The sequence below is a fragment of the Gekko japonicus genome, unplaced genomic scaffold, assembly GCF_001447785.1.
Source record: "Gekko japonicus isolate JY-2015 unplaced genomic scaffold, Gekko_japonicus_V1.1 scaffold1285, whole genome shotgun sequence".
Classification (NCBI taxonomy): Eukaryota; Metazoa; Chordata; class Lepidosauria; order Squamata; family Gekkonidae; genus Gekko; species Gekko japonicus.
Genome location: NW_015166459.1, coordinates 241,772 through 254,729, shown reverse-complemented (window position 1 = coordinate 254,729; position 12,958 = coordinate 241,772). Strand labels below are relative to the sequence as shown.

Sequence of the window (12,958 nt, the reverse complement as noted above, 5' to 3'; positions counted from 1 at the left end):
CCCTCCCTCCCCTTCCTTTCCCATAACTTCCCAGCCAGGGCTATTTTTGGGCAGGAACGCACAGGAACGGAGTTCCGGCTGGCTCCCAAGTTGGCCACGCCCAGCAGGAACTCATTAGCATAATAGGCCACACCTAACAGCAGGAACTCATTAGGATTGGCTACATTAGGGGTGTGTGGCCTAACATGCAAAGGAGTTCCTGCTACAAAAAAAGGCCCTGGGTTTTGACAACAAACAAGGTAAACAGAATAAGAAGCAAAAGGTGGGTGTGGCTGGGTGACCACACTTCTGGTAACATGGGGGTGCGGCCTAATGTGCTAATGAACTGTGCTGGCAGGAGTGTGGCCTAATAGGCTAATGAGTTCCTGCTTTGGGGTGTGGCCTATTATGCTAATGAGTTCCTGCTGGGCTTTTTCTACAAAAAGAGCCCTGTATCCCAGCAGTCTGACGGAATAAAATAAACGCCTGAGCGGTGGCATAATCCACTTGTGCAGGGTGACCCTTTCCCATTCTCTGAGCCTCTGTGCTGTCTCTCCTCCCATCTTTCATCAGTTCAGATTCCTGTTTGTTCTTTGGGGGCAGGAACGGGGCTCTCAGTATGCGCAGGTACACAATCACATTTCCGCCCTGGTAGATCTCCAGCCACTCTTGCAGCCTCTTAGTACGACTGTGCTGCACCGGGAACTTTTTGAAAAATAGGAGCACAGCAGGAAAGAGGGAAAGGGTGATTCCCCAGAGAACGGCAGAGGCCAGATGAACTCTTGTAGACCAGTGAGACTCCAGTCCAGGAGCACCTTGCCCTGACAGGCTAGCCCGATCTCGTCAGACCAGAGAAGCTAAGCAGGGTCGGCCCTGGCTAGTATTTGGATGGGAGACCACCAAGGAATACCACTCCAAGGATTGTGACGCGGAGGCAGGCAGTGGCCAACCACCTCTGAATGTCTCTTGCCTCCTCATTCAGAAGCACTAATCCCAGAGCCAGGAGGCAACAGAAGAAGAGATTGGATTTATACCCCGCCCTTCACTCGGAGCCTCAGAGCAGCTTACAATCTCCTTTCCCTCCTCCTCCCCACAACAGACACCCTGTGAGGTAGGTGGGGCTGAGAGAGCTCTTTTCAGAACTGCCCGTGAGAGAACAGCTCTCAGAGAACTTGTGACTGACCCAAGGTCCTGGCCCTGCTGGTGGACCTCCCGATGGCACCTGGTATTTTTTTGGCCACTGTGTGACAGAGTGTTGGACTGGATGGGCCATTGGCCTGATCCAGCATTGGCTTCTCTTACGTTCTTATCTTCAAGGTCACACCAGCAGCTGCATGTGGAGGAATGGGGGAATCAAACCCGATACCCCCAGATTAGAATCCGCGCTCCTAACCACTCCACTAAGCCCGCCTTGGCCTCTGTGCCCTGTTGTTGACCATCCAGAGGAACTGGTTGGCCACTGTGTGAGACAGGATGCTGGACTAGATGGACCACTGGTCTGATCCAGCAGGGCTCGGATGTTCTTCTGTTCTTATGCCTTGAAAAACCCATGATTGTTGTTGTTCAGTCGCACAGTCGAGTCTGTCTCTTTGCAACCCCATGGACCAGCTCCCGCCAGGCCCTCCTGTCTTCCGCCGTCCTCTGAAGTTGGCTCAATTTCATGTTCGCATCAATGACACTGTCTAACCATCTCATCCTTTGCCATCCCCATGATGGGTGGCCATAAATCAGCTTCGGTTTGACGGCATTTTTCCACCACCAGCAGCACCTTAGCAACCAACAAGATTTTCATGGTATAAGCTTTCGAGTGCCAAAGAGTCCTCTTATCCCAGCCAGAAGGAGGGAGGGGTGTTGTAAAGGATGCATGTAAAGGATGCAAAGACCCTTTCTGCACTCTCCTTTTAATCCATGTTCACCGCAGTGTCCTCCAAGCAATTCTGCACTGAAATCAAATTCAACCTTCTTTTTAATCCAGTTTTTTCCTCCAGCATTCTGCACTAAAATCAAGTTCAGCCTGCTTTTTATTTCGGGGTTCTAATCCCATTCTGCATTACATGACCTCCCTTCAGTGATCAGCCAGGTTTCAGCCTGCTGCCACCCCAGGTCATTTGGGTGCTGTTTTGCCCTGGACTTAAATTGCCTTGACTCGAAGACGGAGAGAATCCGGAGTGGCAGGCAAATGGGGAAAGGACCAAAGATGCAATGCCTATTGTAAACAGCTTGATGGAGCAGAGGGGGAAAGCTTAGGGGCAGAAAATTGGCATCTTTCCTGAGATAAAAATCCTGTGTCTGTATTCAGCACTAGGGGTGGGGCTCCACTGTTCTGAACTTGTGAATGAACTCGAGTTCAGCGATCTCACATTGTAATTTCCTCTTGAAGTTTCTTTGTCTGAGGACGGCCGCCAAGCATTTCCCCTCTGCTCTAATCGGGCTGTTTACGATAGGCATGGTACCTTTGCAACCTTCGCCAGCACTCTTTACAACAGCCCTCCCACCTTCTAATTGGAATAAAAGAATAAAAGAGTTGGGTCTGTATAGCCTGGGAAAGAGAAGGCTTAGAGGGGACACAATTGCAATCTTCAAGTATGTGAAGGGCTTTCATGTAAGAGATGGAGCGGATCTATTCTCTCTCGCTCCAGATTGCAAGACTAGATCTAATGGGTGGAAATGAGAAGGGAGTCGTTACCGGCTAAATATCAGGAGAAACTTCTTAACTGTCAGAGTGGTTGAGCAGTGGAACAGACTGCCTCGGGAGGTGGTGGACAGTGTTCCCTCTAAACTGAGTTAGTGTGAGCTAGCTCACAGTTTTTTAGCCTCTGGCTCACACATTTCTGTCTTACTTCAGGAAGGATGGCTCCAGAGCAAACTGATTTATGCAGTAGCCACATCTCTCACTCACAGCTTTAATGCCCGTAGCTCACAAAGTAGAATTTTTGCTCACAAGACTCCACAGCTTAGAGGGAACATTGGTGGTGGATGCTCCTTCGCTGGACGTTTTCAAGCGGAGGCTGGACGACCATCTTTCGGGTACGCTGTAGGGCTATCTTTCAGCTATGCTCCTGCAGAGTGCCAGGGGGTTGGACTAGATGACCTGCAAGGTCCCTTCCAACTCTAACGTTCTATGATTCTATGACTCAGATCCAGGGGTCGTTTCATAGAAAAAGAGCTAGGGGAACTCATTAGCTTAACTCATTAGCATATGCCACACCCCCTGACATCACCGGAGGTGTGTCATAAGGCCACACCCCCTGAGATCACCGGAACTGTGTCATAAGGCCACACACCCCGCCCCCAATGCCGGCGGGAGTGCAAGGAAGCCCCGTGAAGGCCCTCCCTGGCCCCAGGCAGGCAGGGGTGGGGAGAGGCAGGGAGGAAGCAACTTACCCTCCCTCTTCTCCTGCCTCCTCCTGGCTGAATGAGGGCCGGAAGCGGGGCGGCCGGAAGCAGGGGGCGGGGCTTCGTCATGTGCCCCGCCCCGTACCTCACCCGGGGGAACTGTGATCCCCCGCGATCCCCCCCGAAATGACCTCTGCTCAGATCTCCATTCCTACTCGTGTCTGACGAAGGGAGCTTTGAATCTCGAAAGCTTATACCCTGGAAATCTTGTTGGTTCTACGGTGCTGCGGGACTCGAATCGAACTGTTCTACTGCAGACCAATACGGCTGCCCTCTCAAACGATCCTGTAGGTTAGGATAGGGCTGCCAACCTCCAGGTGGTGGCTGGAGATCTCCCGTTCTCACAGCTGATCTCCTGGTGGCAGGGATCACTTCACCTGGAGAATAGGGCCGCTTTGGAAGTTGGACTCTGTGGCAGTATGCCCCAAACCCCGCCCTCCTCAGGCTCCGCCCACAAAACCTCCAGGTATTTTATTTATTTATTTATTTATTTATTTCTTCGATTTCTACCCCGCTCCAACCCCGAAGGGTCTCTGAGCGGCTTACAAGTTCCGAATTTATCCCTAGCTAAGGCCACATGTCTACAGGGGTTGGGGCTGCCTACCGGCACCCAGGTAACAGGGCTCGCTGTTTTTCTTAGTTGTTCTTCCCGGGCGGTCTTTCGGGTGACTCAGTGCTCGGTTCCTGGTGGGGTTGTCCGGTCCGGCGGCTTCCTCTTTTCCAACCCGGAGCTGGCAACGCTAGATTCGGATGACCCGAAGGGAAGGAAGCGTATATAGATGCAAGAGTTCTGGACTGAAAGAAGCGGTTGGCGAAGGAGGGAATGGATGGGACCACCGAGTGGTCCAACTGCCAGCAGCCCCTCCCTAGTTCCTGGTTGGGCTGCTGGGAAACCAAGCCCGATGAGATGTGGCTGGGTGTAATGGCTGTAAAAAGTTGCCTAGCAAAGGTGTTAGGTAAAGGTAAAGGTTCCCTTGCTCGAAAGCCAGTCGAGTCCGACTCTAGGGTTGCGGTGCTCATCTCCATTTCAAAGCTGAAGAGCCAGCGCTGTCCGAAGATGTTTCCGTGGTCGTGTGGCCGGCATGACTAAACACCAAGGCGCACGGAACGCTGTTATCTTCCCACCGAAGTGGTACCTATTTATCTACTTGCAATTTCTTGCTTTCGAACTGCTAGGTTGGCAGGAGCTGGAACTAGAGACGGGAGCTCACTCCATCATGTGGCACCCGGGGCTCGAACTGCTGAACTACTGACCTTCCGCAGCCTGCAGTTCAGCATCTTAACCACTTGAGCCACCGCAGCAAAGGTGTTACAGAGCCTTTAAAGCCACAAAGGAAGCATCCCTGACCTGGGTAGCCCAGGCAAGCCCGATCTTGTCGGATCCTGGCAAGTACTTGGATGGGAGACCTCCAAGGAATACCAAGGCCGGGATGCAGAGGAAGGCAGCAAGCAAGCTCTCTGAATGTCCCTTGCCTCCCAGCCCCACTAGGGGTCGCCAGAAGTCAGCCATGACTTCCAGGCACGCACACACACACACACACACGCACACAAGTGCTCTAAAAAAACATAAAACTACAAAACGAGCATAGAACAATCCACAGAGAACAAAGCTGACGTGAATGAATGGCGCTTTACTGAAGAACGTGGACCGCTTTCGCAACAGAGCTGGCGCAAGAGATGCCGGGCTGGAGATCACAGATCCGTTCCACTATCAGCGGTGCGCTCCTCTAGTGCAGGTTTCCTTACGCTAGCAGGAAGGAACCATGAGCTGGAGGAAGGCGCCACTTTTAGCGGAATGTATCCATGGAATCCAACACGGGGGACAGTGATTCAGTGGGAGAGCCTCTGCCTGGCATGCAGAAGGTCCCAGGTTCAATCCCCAGCATCTCCCGTTGGAAGGATCAGATAATAGGTCATAGGAAAGACTTCCACCTGAGACCCTGGAGAGCCGCTGCCAGTCTGAATAGACAATACTGACCTCGATGGACAAAGGGTCCGATTCAGTATCAGGAAGCTCCATGTATGGTCATGTAACGCACTACTGTGTTCCTATGGCTGATATATGGGAAATGGGCCAGGAGGACAGCTTCACTCTCTGCATATAAGCACCATCTCTGTGCAAGGACCAAGGCTCCCTCTCAGCTGTGGAGTCTCGTAAGCAACAATTCTCCTTTGCGAGCTCCTGGCATTAAAGTTGTGAGCGAGCGATTTGGCTGCTGCATCAATTAGTTTGCTCTGAAGCTATCCTCCCTGAGCTAAGACAAAAATGTGTGAGCTGGAGGCTAAAAAACTGTGAGCTGGCTCACACTAACTCAGTTTAGAGGGAACACTGGCAAGGACCCAATGCCTCTATAGTAACAGGAATGCTAATTTATTAATTTGTTGTTGTTCAGTCGCACAGTGGAGTCTGACTCTTCGCGACCCCATGGACCAGATCACGCCAGGCCCTCCTGTCTTCCGCAGTCCTCTGAAGTTGGCTCAACTTCACGTTCGTTGCATCTATGACACTGTCTAACCATCTCATCCTTTGCCGTCCCCGTCTTCTTTGACCTTCAATCTTTCCCAGCATCAGGGTCTTCTCCAGTGAGTGCTCCCTTCTCATTTGGTGGCCAAAGTATTTGAGCTTCAGTTTCATTATCTGGCCTTCCAGGGAACAGTCAGGGTTGATTTCTTTTAGGATTGACTGATTCGATCTCCTTGCAGTCCAAGGGACTCTCAAGAGTCTTCTCCAGCACCACAGTTCAAAAGAATCTATTCTTCGGCGCTCGGCCTTCCTTATAGTCCAACCCTCGCAGCCATACATGACTACTGGGAATACCATTGCTTTGACCATGCGGACTTTTGTTGGCAGGGTGATGTCTCTACTTTTTATCATGCTGTTTAGGTTAATACTCATCTATATATCTAATACGAAGTGCGCCCCCCACCTGAAGATATCTAAACCCAAGGATCAGGGTTACACTGACACTAAACTGAGTTTTCTGCAAACTTGGGGGAAAACCCCCCCCCTCCAGATTTGCAGAAAAATCTGAAATCTTTCCAAAAAATGCCCTGGGGGAGTTTAAATTCTCTCCCCAAATAAAAGATCATTCTCTGAGCCTACCTCCTGCGTAGTCCTTGCTGGAGACTGGGAGCCACGCTAGACAGAGGGCGATTCTAAATCTGGCATTCACTCCACATCTTCTCAGCACTGAGGGAAAGGTGCAGCTCGAAACCACAGTCAAATACCCCAGGGCAACGCTTTACTGGCTGCAAAGTCACCCCGGAATGGCCATAAGTCTATGCAGAAGGTACCCTAAAACCCGATGATCAAAGGAAGCGAAAGCAGCGTGCAATGCAGAGGGTACCATAAAACCCGATGATCAAAGAAAGTTAAAGCGGCATGCAGTGTAGAGGGTACCATATACCTGAAGATCCAAGAAAGTGAAAGCAGCATGCAGTGTAGAGGTTACCATAAAACCCGATGATCCAAGAAAGTGAAAGCGGCATGCACTGTAGAGGGTACCATAAAACCCGATGAGCAAAGAAAGCGAAAGCGGCATGCATTGTGGAGGTTACCATAAAACCTGATGATCCAAGAAAGTGAAAGTGGCATGCAATGCAGAGGGGAATTTCTGTTCCAGCATGGGTTTCATAAAACAACGGAGGGAAAAGCCAATGCAGACTCGCCCTGAGTGAGAAAGTGGAGGGGAAGATGGTATGCTTCCCATGAGGATCACGGGGCCCACACTTGTTATTGAATAATTCCAATCATTCTTGCAATGCACCTTATAAACGACAAAGCTACCCTGGCGGGAGGTGTACAGATGGCACAACTTGATAGCGTTGTCGCTGGAGCTTGTCGGTCAGCGGGGTAGGGAGGCATGCGCTGCACTGCCACCTTGCACATAGGTGCCATGGGTATTGTAGGTACTGTGCGCATGCGATCTCCTTGCAGTAAAGCTGGCTGGATGAAAGGGGGGGGGGGGGGGGGGGGAGCTGTTCCCGTATATCATCCCTGAATGCATACCTTGTAATGAGTGTAAAAGTAGCCCAGAGATCCTGCTGATAAGCATTTCAGATTTCCTTTACCGGACAGCCATCAGTCACCTTACAGAAAATTATCAGATAGGTGTCCTTAAAGACACAACAGGGGCCCTTATTTTTACTTCCACTCCCCCTATACAGGTCATTAACTCTCTCTCTTTTTTTTATCTTGTAATGTAACTGAAAGGTATGTGAGTCTCCATTTTGGTTGCTTTCTCTCTGTGTGTATGTGATTATCAAGGAAAACAATACATGGCTTGAGAGGGACTGAGGGATTTTAGCTGCCATAAGCTACCCAAGTATCCTGAAAGATCTTATCTTTTTAATGAAAATTATTCTCCCCCCAGTCCCTTCGCAGGCCTAGTAAGCAGTCTGTCTGCTTTTTTTTTATTTTCCTGCTCTGGTATTTGCTCTCGGTGATTAACTTTGAGTCTAGATTTCAACCTGCCCTCCCCCTTTAGGACAGTCAGAATTTTGTTGGACTCGTAGTTAACGATGCTTCTGCATTTCTTTTAAATGTACACCAGTAGTCAATCCATGAAATACATGAACGGTAATAAATAGGCTGGAGATTTAAAGCAATATCTAACATTTACTATTTGACACTCCCAAAAGAAATACTTCACAGATTCCAAGTTCACAATTTCAGTGGGCTGAAGAACATGATCTTCAAATGTCCGTAAAGCAAGTACATCCACTTCTTAAGATATTAAGATAAACAATATAAAGTATGTATTGAATACTGGTGTATATTTGAGAAATATTTGGAGCCTTATGTGATGTTAAGTCATACATGATTTATATTTATTCATCTATTTCCTTAATTTATTGTTAGTTTTCTTTTAAAGAAGGCAACAGAATAAAGGATTGTGTGTTTGTGTGTGTGAGACAAAGCAATATTTATGGAAAGATTAAAAATATTTTTATATGAAGTCTTGTTTTAAAAAAACCTTTACATCCCAGAAGAGGAGAATTATGGCACATCTGTTCTGCAGACGGATTCTGTTTTTTGGCTACCATTTGGGATGTGGGAAAGTTATGTGGATATCCCATTTTTTCTCTAAGTGTACTCACAGAATCACTGCAGAAAGCCCCAAGAACTGGACGGAATAGCAAACAATACACTCTCAGTCTCACCTACCTCGCAGGGTTGTTGTGAAAATGAAACAGGGAAGGAAGAACAATGCATGCCTCTTTGAGTTCCTTGCGGAAGGGTGGGATTAAAACGTTCTGGATCAATAGATAGATCCCGGCAGGGGTCATTTCCTGCAGGAGCGCACAGGAGTGGAGCTCCCGGCAGTAAACAAGCCCCACCCCCTGCTCCCAGCAGCCCTCAGTCAGAGCAAGAAGCAGCCAGGTAAGCTGCAGAGCTCCCCCTTCCCAGTCCAAAACAGTCCAGTGGCTCCTTTAAGACCAAGTTTTATTCAGGTACAAGCTCTTCCCTCCTCTGCGAGGACAGATCTGCACATTCCCCCACCCCCCAATAGCTAGCAATCCAGAACAGTCCAGTGGAGCCTGAGCCGTGGGTGTTGCCTTCTGACACACTTCCGGTGATGTCAGGGGGTGTGGCATATGCTACTGAGCTCCTGCACCTCTTTTTCTATGAAATGACCCCTGGATCTCAGTCCTATGCAGGTTTACCCAGAAGTACACCCCATTAAGCTACTTCCAAGTACATGTGAGTAGATAAAATGCCCAAGTGTGGTTACAGAATGGACCTGGGGGTGGTGGTCTACCCTAGGGTTGCCAACTCAGAGTTGGGAAATTCCTGGAGATTTGAGGGTGGAGACTTGGGATAGTGGGGTTTGGGAAGAGGTGGGACGTTAGTAGGGATAGAATGCCATATAAAGTCCACCCTCCAAGGTAGAGATAGGATGCCCATAGAGTCCACCCTTCAAAGCAGCCATTTCCTCCAAGGGAACTGATCTCTGTAGTTAGTAGATCAGTTGTAATTCTTGCCAACCTTCCAGAGTGGCCTGGAGATCGTCCAAAATTGTAACTGATCTCCAGACTGCAGAGATCAGTTCCACCAGAGGAGATGGCTGCTTGGAAGGGTAAACTCTATGGCATTATACGCTATCAAGGTCCTTCCTGTCCTAGGATTGCCAGGCGATAGAGGGAAAAAAACTGTGTGTGGCGTAGACAATAAGAGTACTAACAAAATTCTGTGAACCACACAAAAAAATCATTTATAATAAACCGTGTACCATTTGTACAGTTTTTTTGATCGATAATGAATTTACACAATACCAAATTTAATTCAACAAAATTCATTCACAGCATGGGCATCGATAATTCAACCTAAATCCTTTCCGTGGCCCGTGCTATGAATGAATTATGTTGAATTAAAATGTGTATGGTGTGAATTCATTATTGATTAGAAAATTTGTATAAATAGTATACCTGATTTATTATAATTTTTTTTTTTTGTGGTTCACGGAATTTTGTTACTGCTGTAATTGTCTACACCATGGACAGGTTTCCCCCTACCCCCTTTTCCATTCCTATATATACTGGGTGTCTCGTTGTTTTGAACCTCCAGGTGATGGCTGGAGATCATCCAGGATCAGGGGTCATTTCGTAGAAAAGGAGGTGCAGGAGCTCATTAGCATAACTCATTAGCATAACTCATTTGTATATGCCACACCCCCTGACATCACCGGAAGTTTGTCAGAAGGCAACACCCACCGCTCAGGCTCTACTGGACTGTTTTGGATTGCTAGCTATTGGGGGGGGGGACGTGCAAATCTGTCCTCGCCGAGGAGGGAGAGCTTCTACCTGAATAAAACTTGGTCTTAAAGGTGCCACTGGCCTGTTTTGGATTGCTAGCTATTGGGGGGGTCATGCAGATCTGTCCTCGCAGAGGAGGGAGAGCTTGTACTTGAATAAACCTTGGTCTTAAAGGTGCCACTGGACTGTTTTGGATTGCTAGCTATTGGGGGGGGAGTGTGCAGATCTGCTCTCACAGAGGAGGGAGAGCTTGTACTTGAATAAACCTTGGTCTTAAAGGTGCCACTGGACTGTTTTGGATTGCTAGCTATTGGGGGGGTCATGCAGATCTGTCCTCGCAGAGGAGGGAGAGCTTGTACCTGAATAAACCTTGGTCTTAAAGGTGCCACTGGACTGTCTTGGACCAGGGGGGCCGGGGGTGGGTGGGGCTCTGCAGCTTACCTGGCTGCTTCTTGCTCTGACTGAGGGCTGCTGGGAGCAGGGGGTGGGGCTTGTTGCATGTGCCTGCCCCCTGGGCTCTTTACTGCCAGAGCTCTGCTCCTGTGCGCTCCTGCAGGAAATGACCCCTGTCTTACTGTCTTGGACCAGGGGGGCCGGGGGTGGGTGGGGCTCTGCAGCTTACCTGGCTGCTTCTTGCTCTGACTGAGGGCTGCTGGGAGCAGGGGGTGGGGCTTGTTGCATGTGCCTGCCCCCTGGGCTCTTTACTGCCAGAGCTCTGCTCCTGTGCGCTCCTGCAGGAAATGACCCCTGTCTGTGATTATAACCGATCTCCGGAGGACCGACATCCGTTCACCTAGAAAAAATGGCCGCTTTGCAAAGTGGACTCTGTGGCCTCCTACCCCACTGAAGTCCCTCCCCTCCTGAACCACACCCTCCCCATGTCCCACCCCCAAAATTTCCAAGTATTTCCCAGCACCCCTCCCTTCCCCCAGCTCTACCCCAAAATCTCCAAGGATTTCCCAACCCAGAGCTGGCAACTTCGGCCTCCCCTGGAGGTCGGCAACCATACAGTCTGTTCAGACTGCCAGCCGGTGATAGGGTTGCCAGCCTCCAGGTGGGGCCTGGGAATCTCCCGCTTTTACCACTGATCCCCAGCCGAAAGAGATCAGCTCCCCTGGAGGAAATGGCTGCTTTGAAGGGTGGACTCTTATGGCATTGTACTATGCGGAGGCCCCTCCCCTCCCCAAACCACACCCTCTCCTGGATCCAACCCCAAAGTCTCCAGGTATTTTCCAACCCAGACTTGGCAACCCTAGCCGGTGACCACGACTGGGTCTATGTACTATCTTTCAGAAGCAAAACATAATTTTTTTTAAATGAGTCATGATGATGAGTTTGCATCACATGTATGCTTTTGCGTTGCTGTCATCATGGGAGATGGGAGGTGGCTGTCTGAAAAGCTTCGGTGGAGCCCAGAGACTCATATTTATTGCCTTGCTGTCCTTTCGCCCCCCTTCATTAAATCAAAGCCACTGTTGACCTTACAACCCTAGCTTGTTATTTAGTTTTGTCTTTGCATAACTTTAAGCATCTTCATCAGGTTACATGTTAATTTGCTGTTCCTTCTCTGGCAATACGTTTGAACCTTACCTACCATTCCAGTGTATTTGAAGAAATGTGCCTGCACATGAAAGCTCATACCTTGAAGTAAACTTTGGCCCCGGTCACACGGGCCAGATAACGCAGGGGGGGGGAGGTGTGGCTGTTTGCCCCAGAGCAAAATAAAGTGCAGTAGTCCGATCACACGGTCCCTGAGTCTCCGTGCTTAGGCTGTTAGCTGGCGATGATACCGCGATGCTGCAGCGTGGCAAAGAAGCGGCGCGATCACACAAGCGTCTCGCGTTTGTGCACATGCGCAGTTCCGCGGAGAAGCAGTGCTTTCAGTTTTGTGTTTGTGCGCATGCGCTTACGAAAAACATCCGGTTTGCGACGGGACATGGACGGGCGCCGGATGCCACGGGATACCAGCGCTCCCGCGATCAGACGCCCGCCTGTGCCACACGTTTTCCGGATACTAGTGCACTTTCCTTGGTACTTTATAATTCCGCATCTTCAGTGGGACGCCACGGGTTGGCCACGGGTGCGCTATGCTTGCCAGATGTTGTGGTGTGATCACACCCTGAAAATCCGCCCAGCATTTGTGTCTTTCGCGCTGCAAATTCTCCATGTGACCGGGGCCTTTGTTGGTCTTAATGGTGCCACTGGACTCTGAGTTTGTTCTGTCTAGGTCGGTGGCCTTAGTTCTGCCGTGTGTCTCTTTCTTTAGAGCCACCTGCTTGTAAGCACGGCCGAGATGGTTCTCAGCGCGCCTTTCTTTCAGGAGCATCTGGATCATGCGTGTGGTTGTACGTGTGTGCCCTTGGACTTGTGGCTTTGACACTCAGGGCTCCGTCGTCGGCAAGGGAGACGTGCTGCTACAGAGCTCCTTCCCTGCTCCCAGCTTTGGTCCCACAGATTCATTCTTGGAAAGTTTCTGAGTTTCCCGGGAGATAAAGCACGCGCAGCATTTGCTCTGGCCTGTATAATTTCTGAAGGCTTTCAGACAGGGGTTTTGTTATGAAGGTTACCAAGGTTCTGGGAGGGGAGCATGAGAATTGTCTGGGGTGGTTGCAGTTCCTGAAAACGAAGGTCCCCAAAAAAGCAAACAACAAAAAACCCACCCACTGCAAGGATGTAATATGTATTGGCAGTTTTAAGATACAAGAGGAGCCGTGGAAACAAGTGAAAAGGGAATGGCCTGTTACAGATCAGTAGCAAATTATTCTGCCCTGCCATTGGGGTTTTAAAGTGGGGAAGGAAAGAGAGAGAGAGAGAGAGAGAGAGAGAG

The 12,958-nt window shown here is 49.7% G+C and overlaps 1 protein-coding gene across 1 annotated transcript in view; it reads left to right on the top strand.

Moving 5' to 3' along the window:
* Positions 1-12,958, top strand: part of LOC107111134 (protein Shroom3-like) — a 341,594-nt gene that overhangs the window by 141,853 nt on the left and 186,783 nt on the right.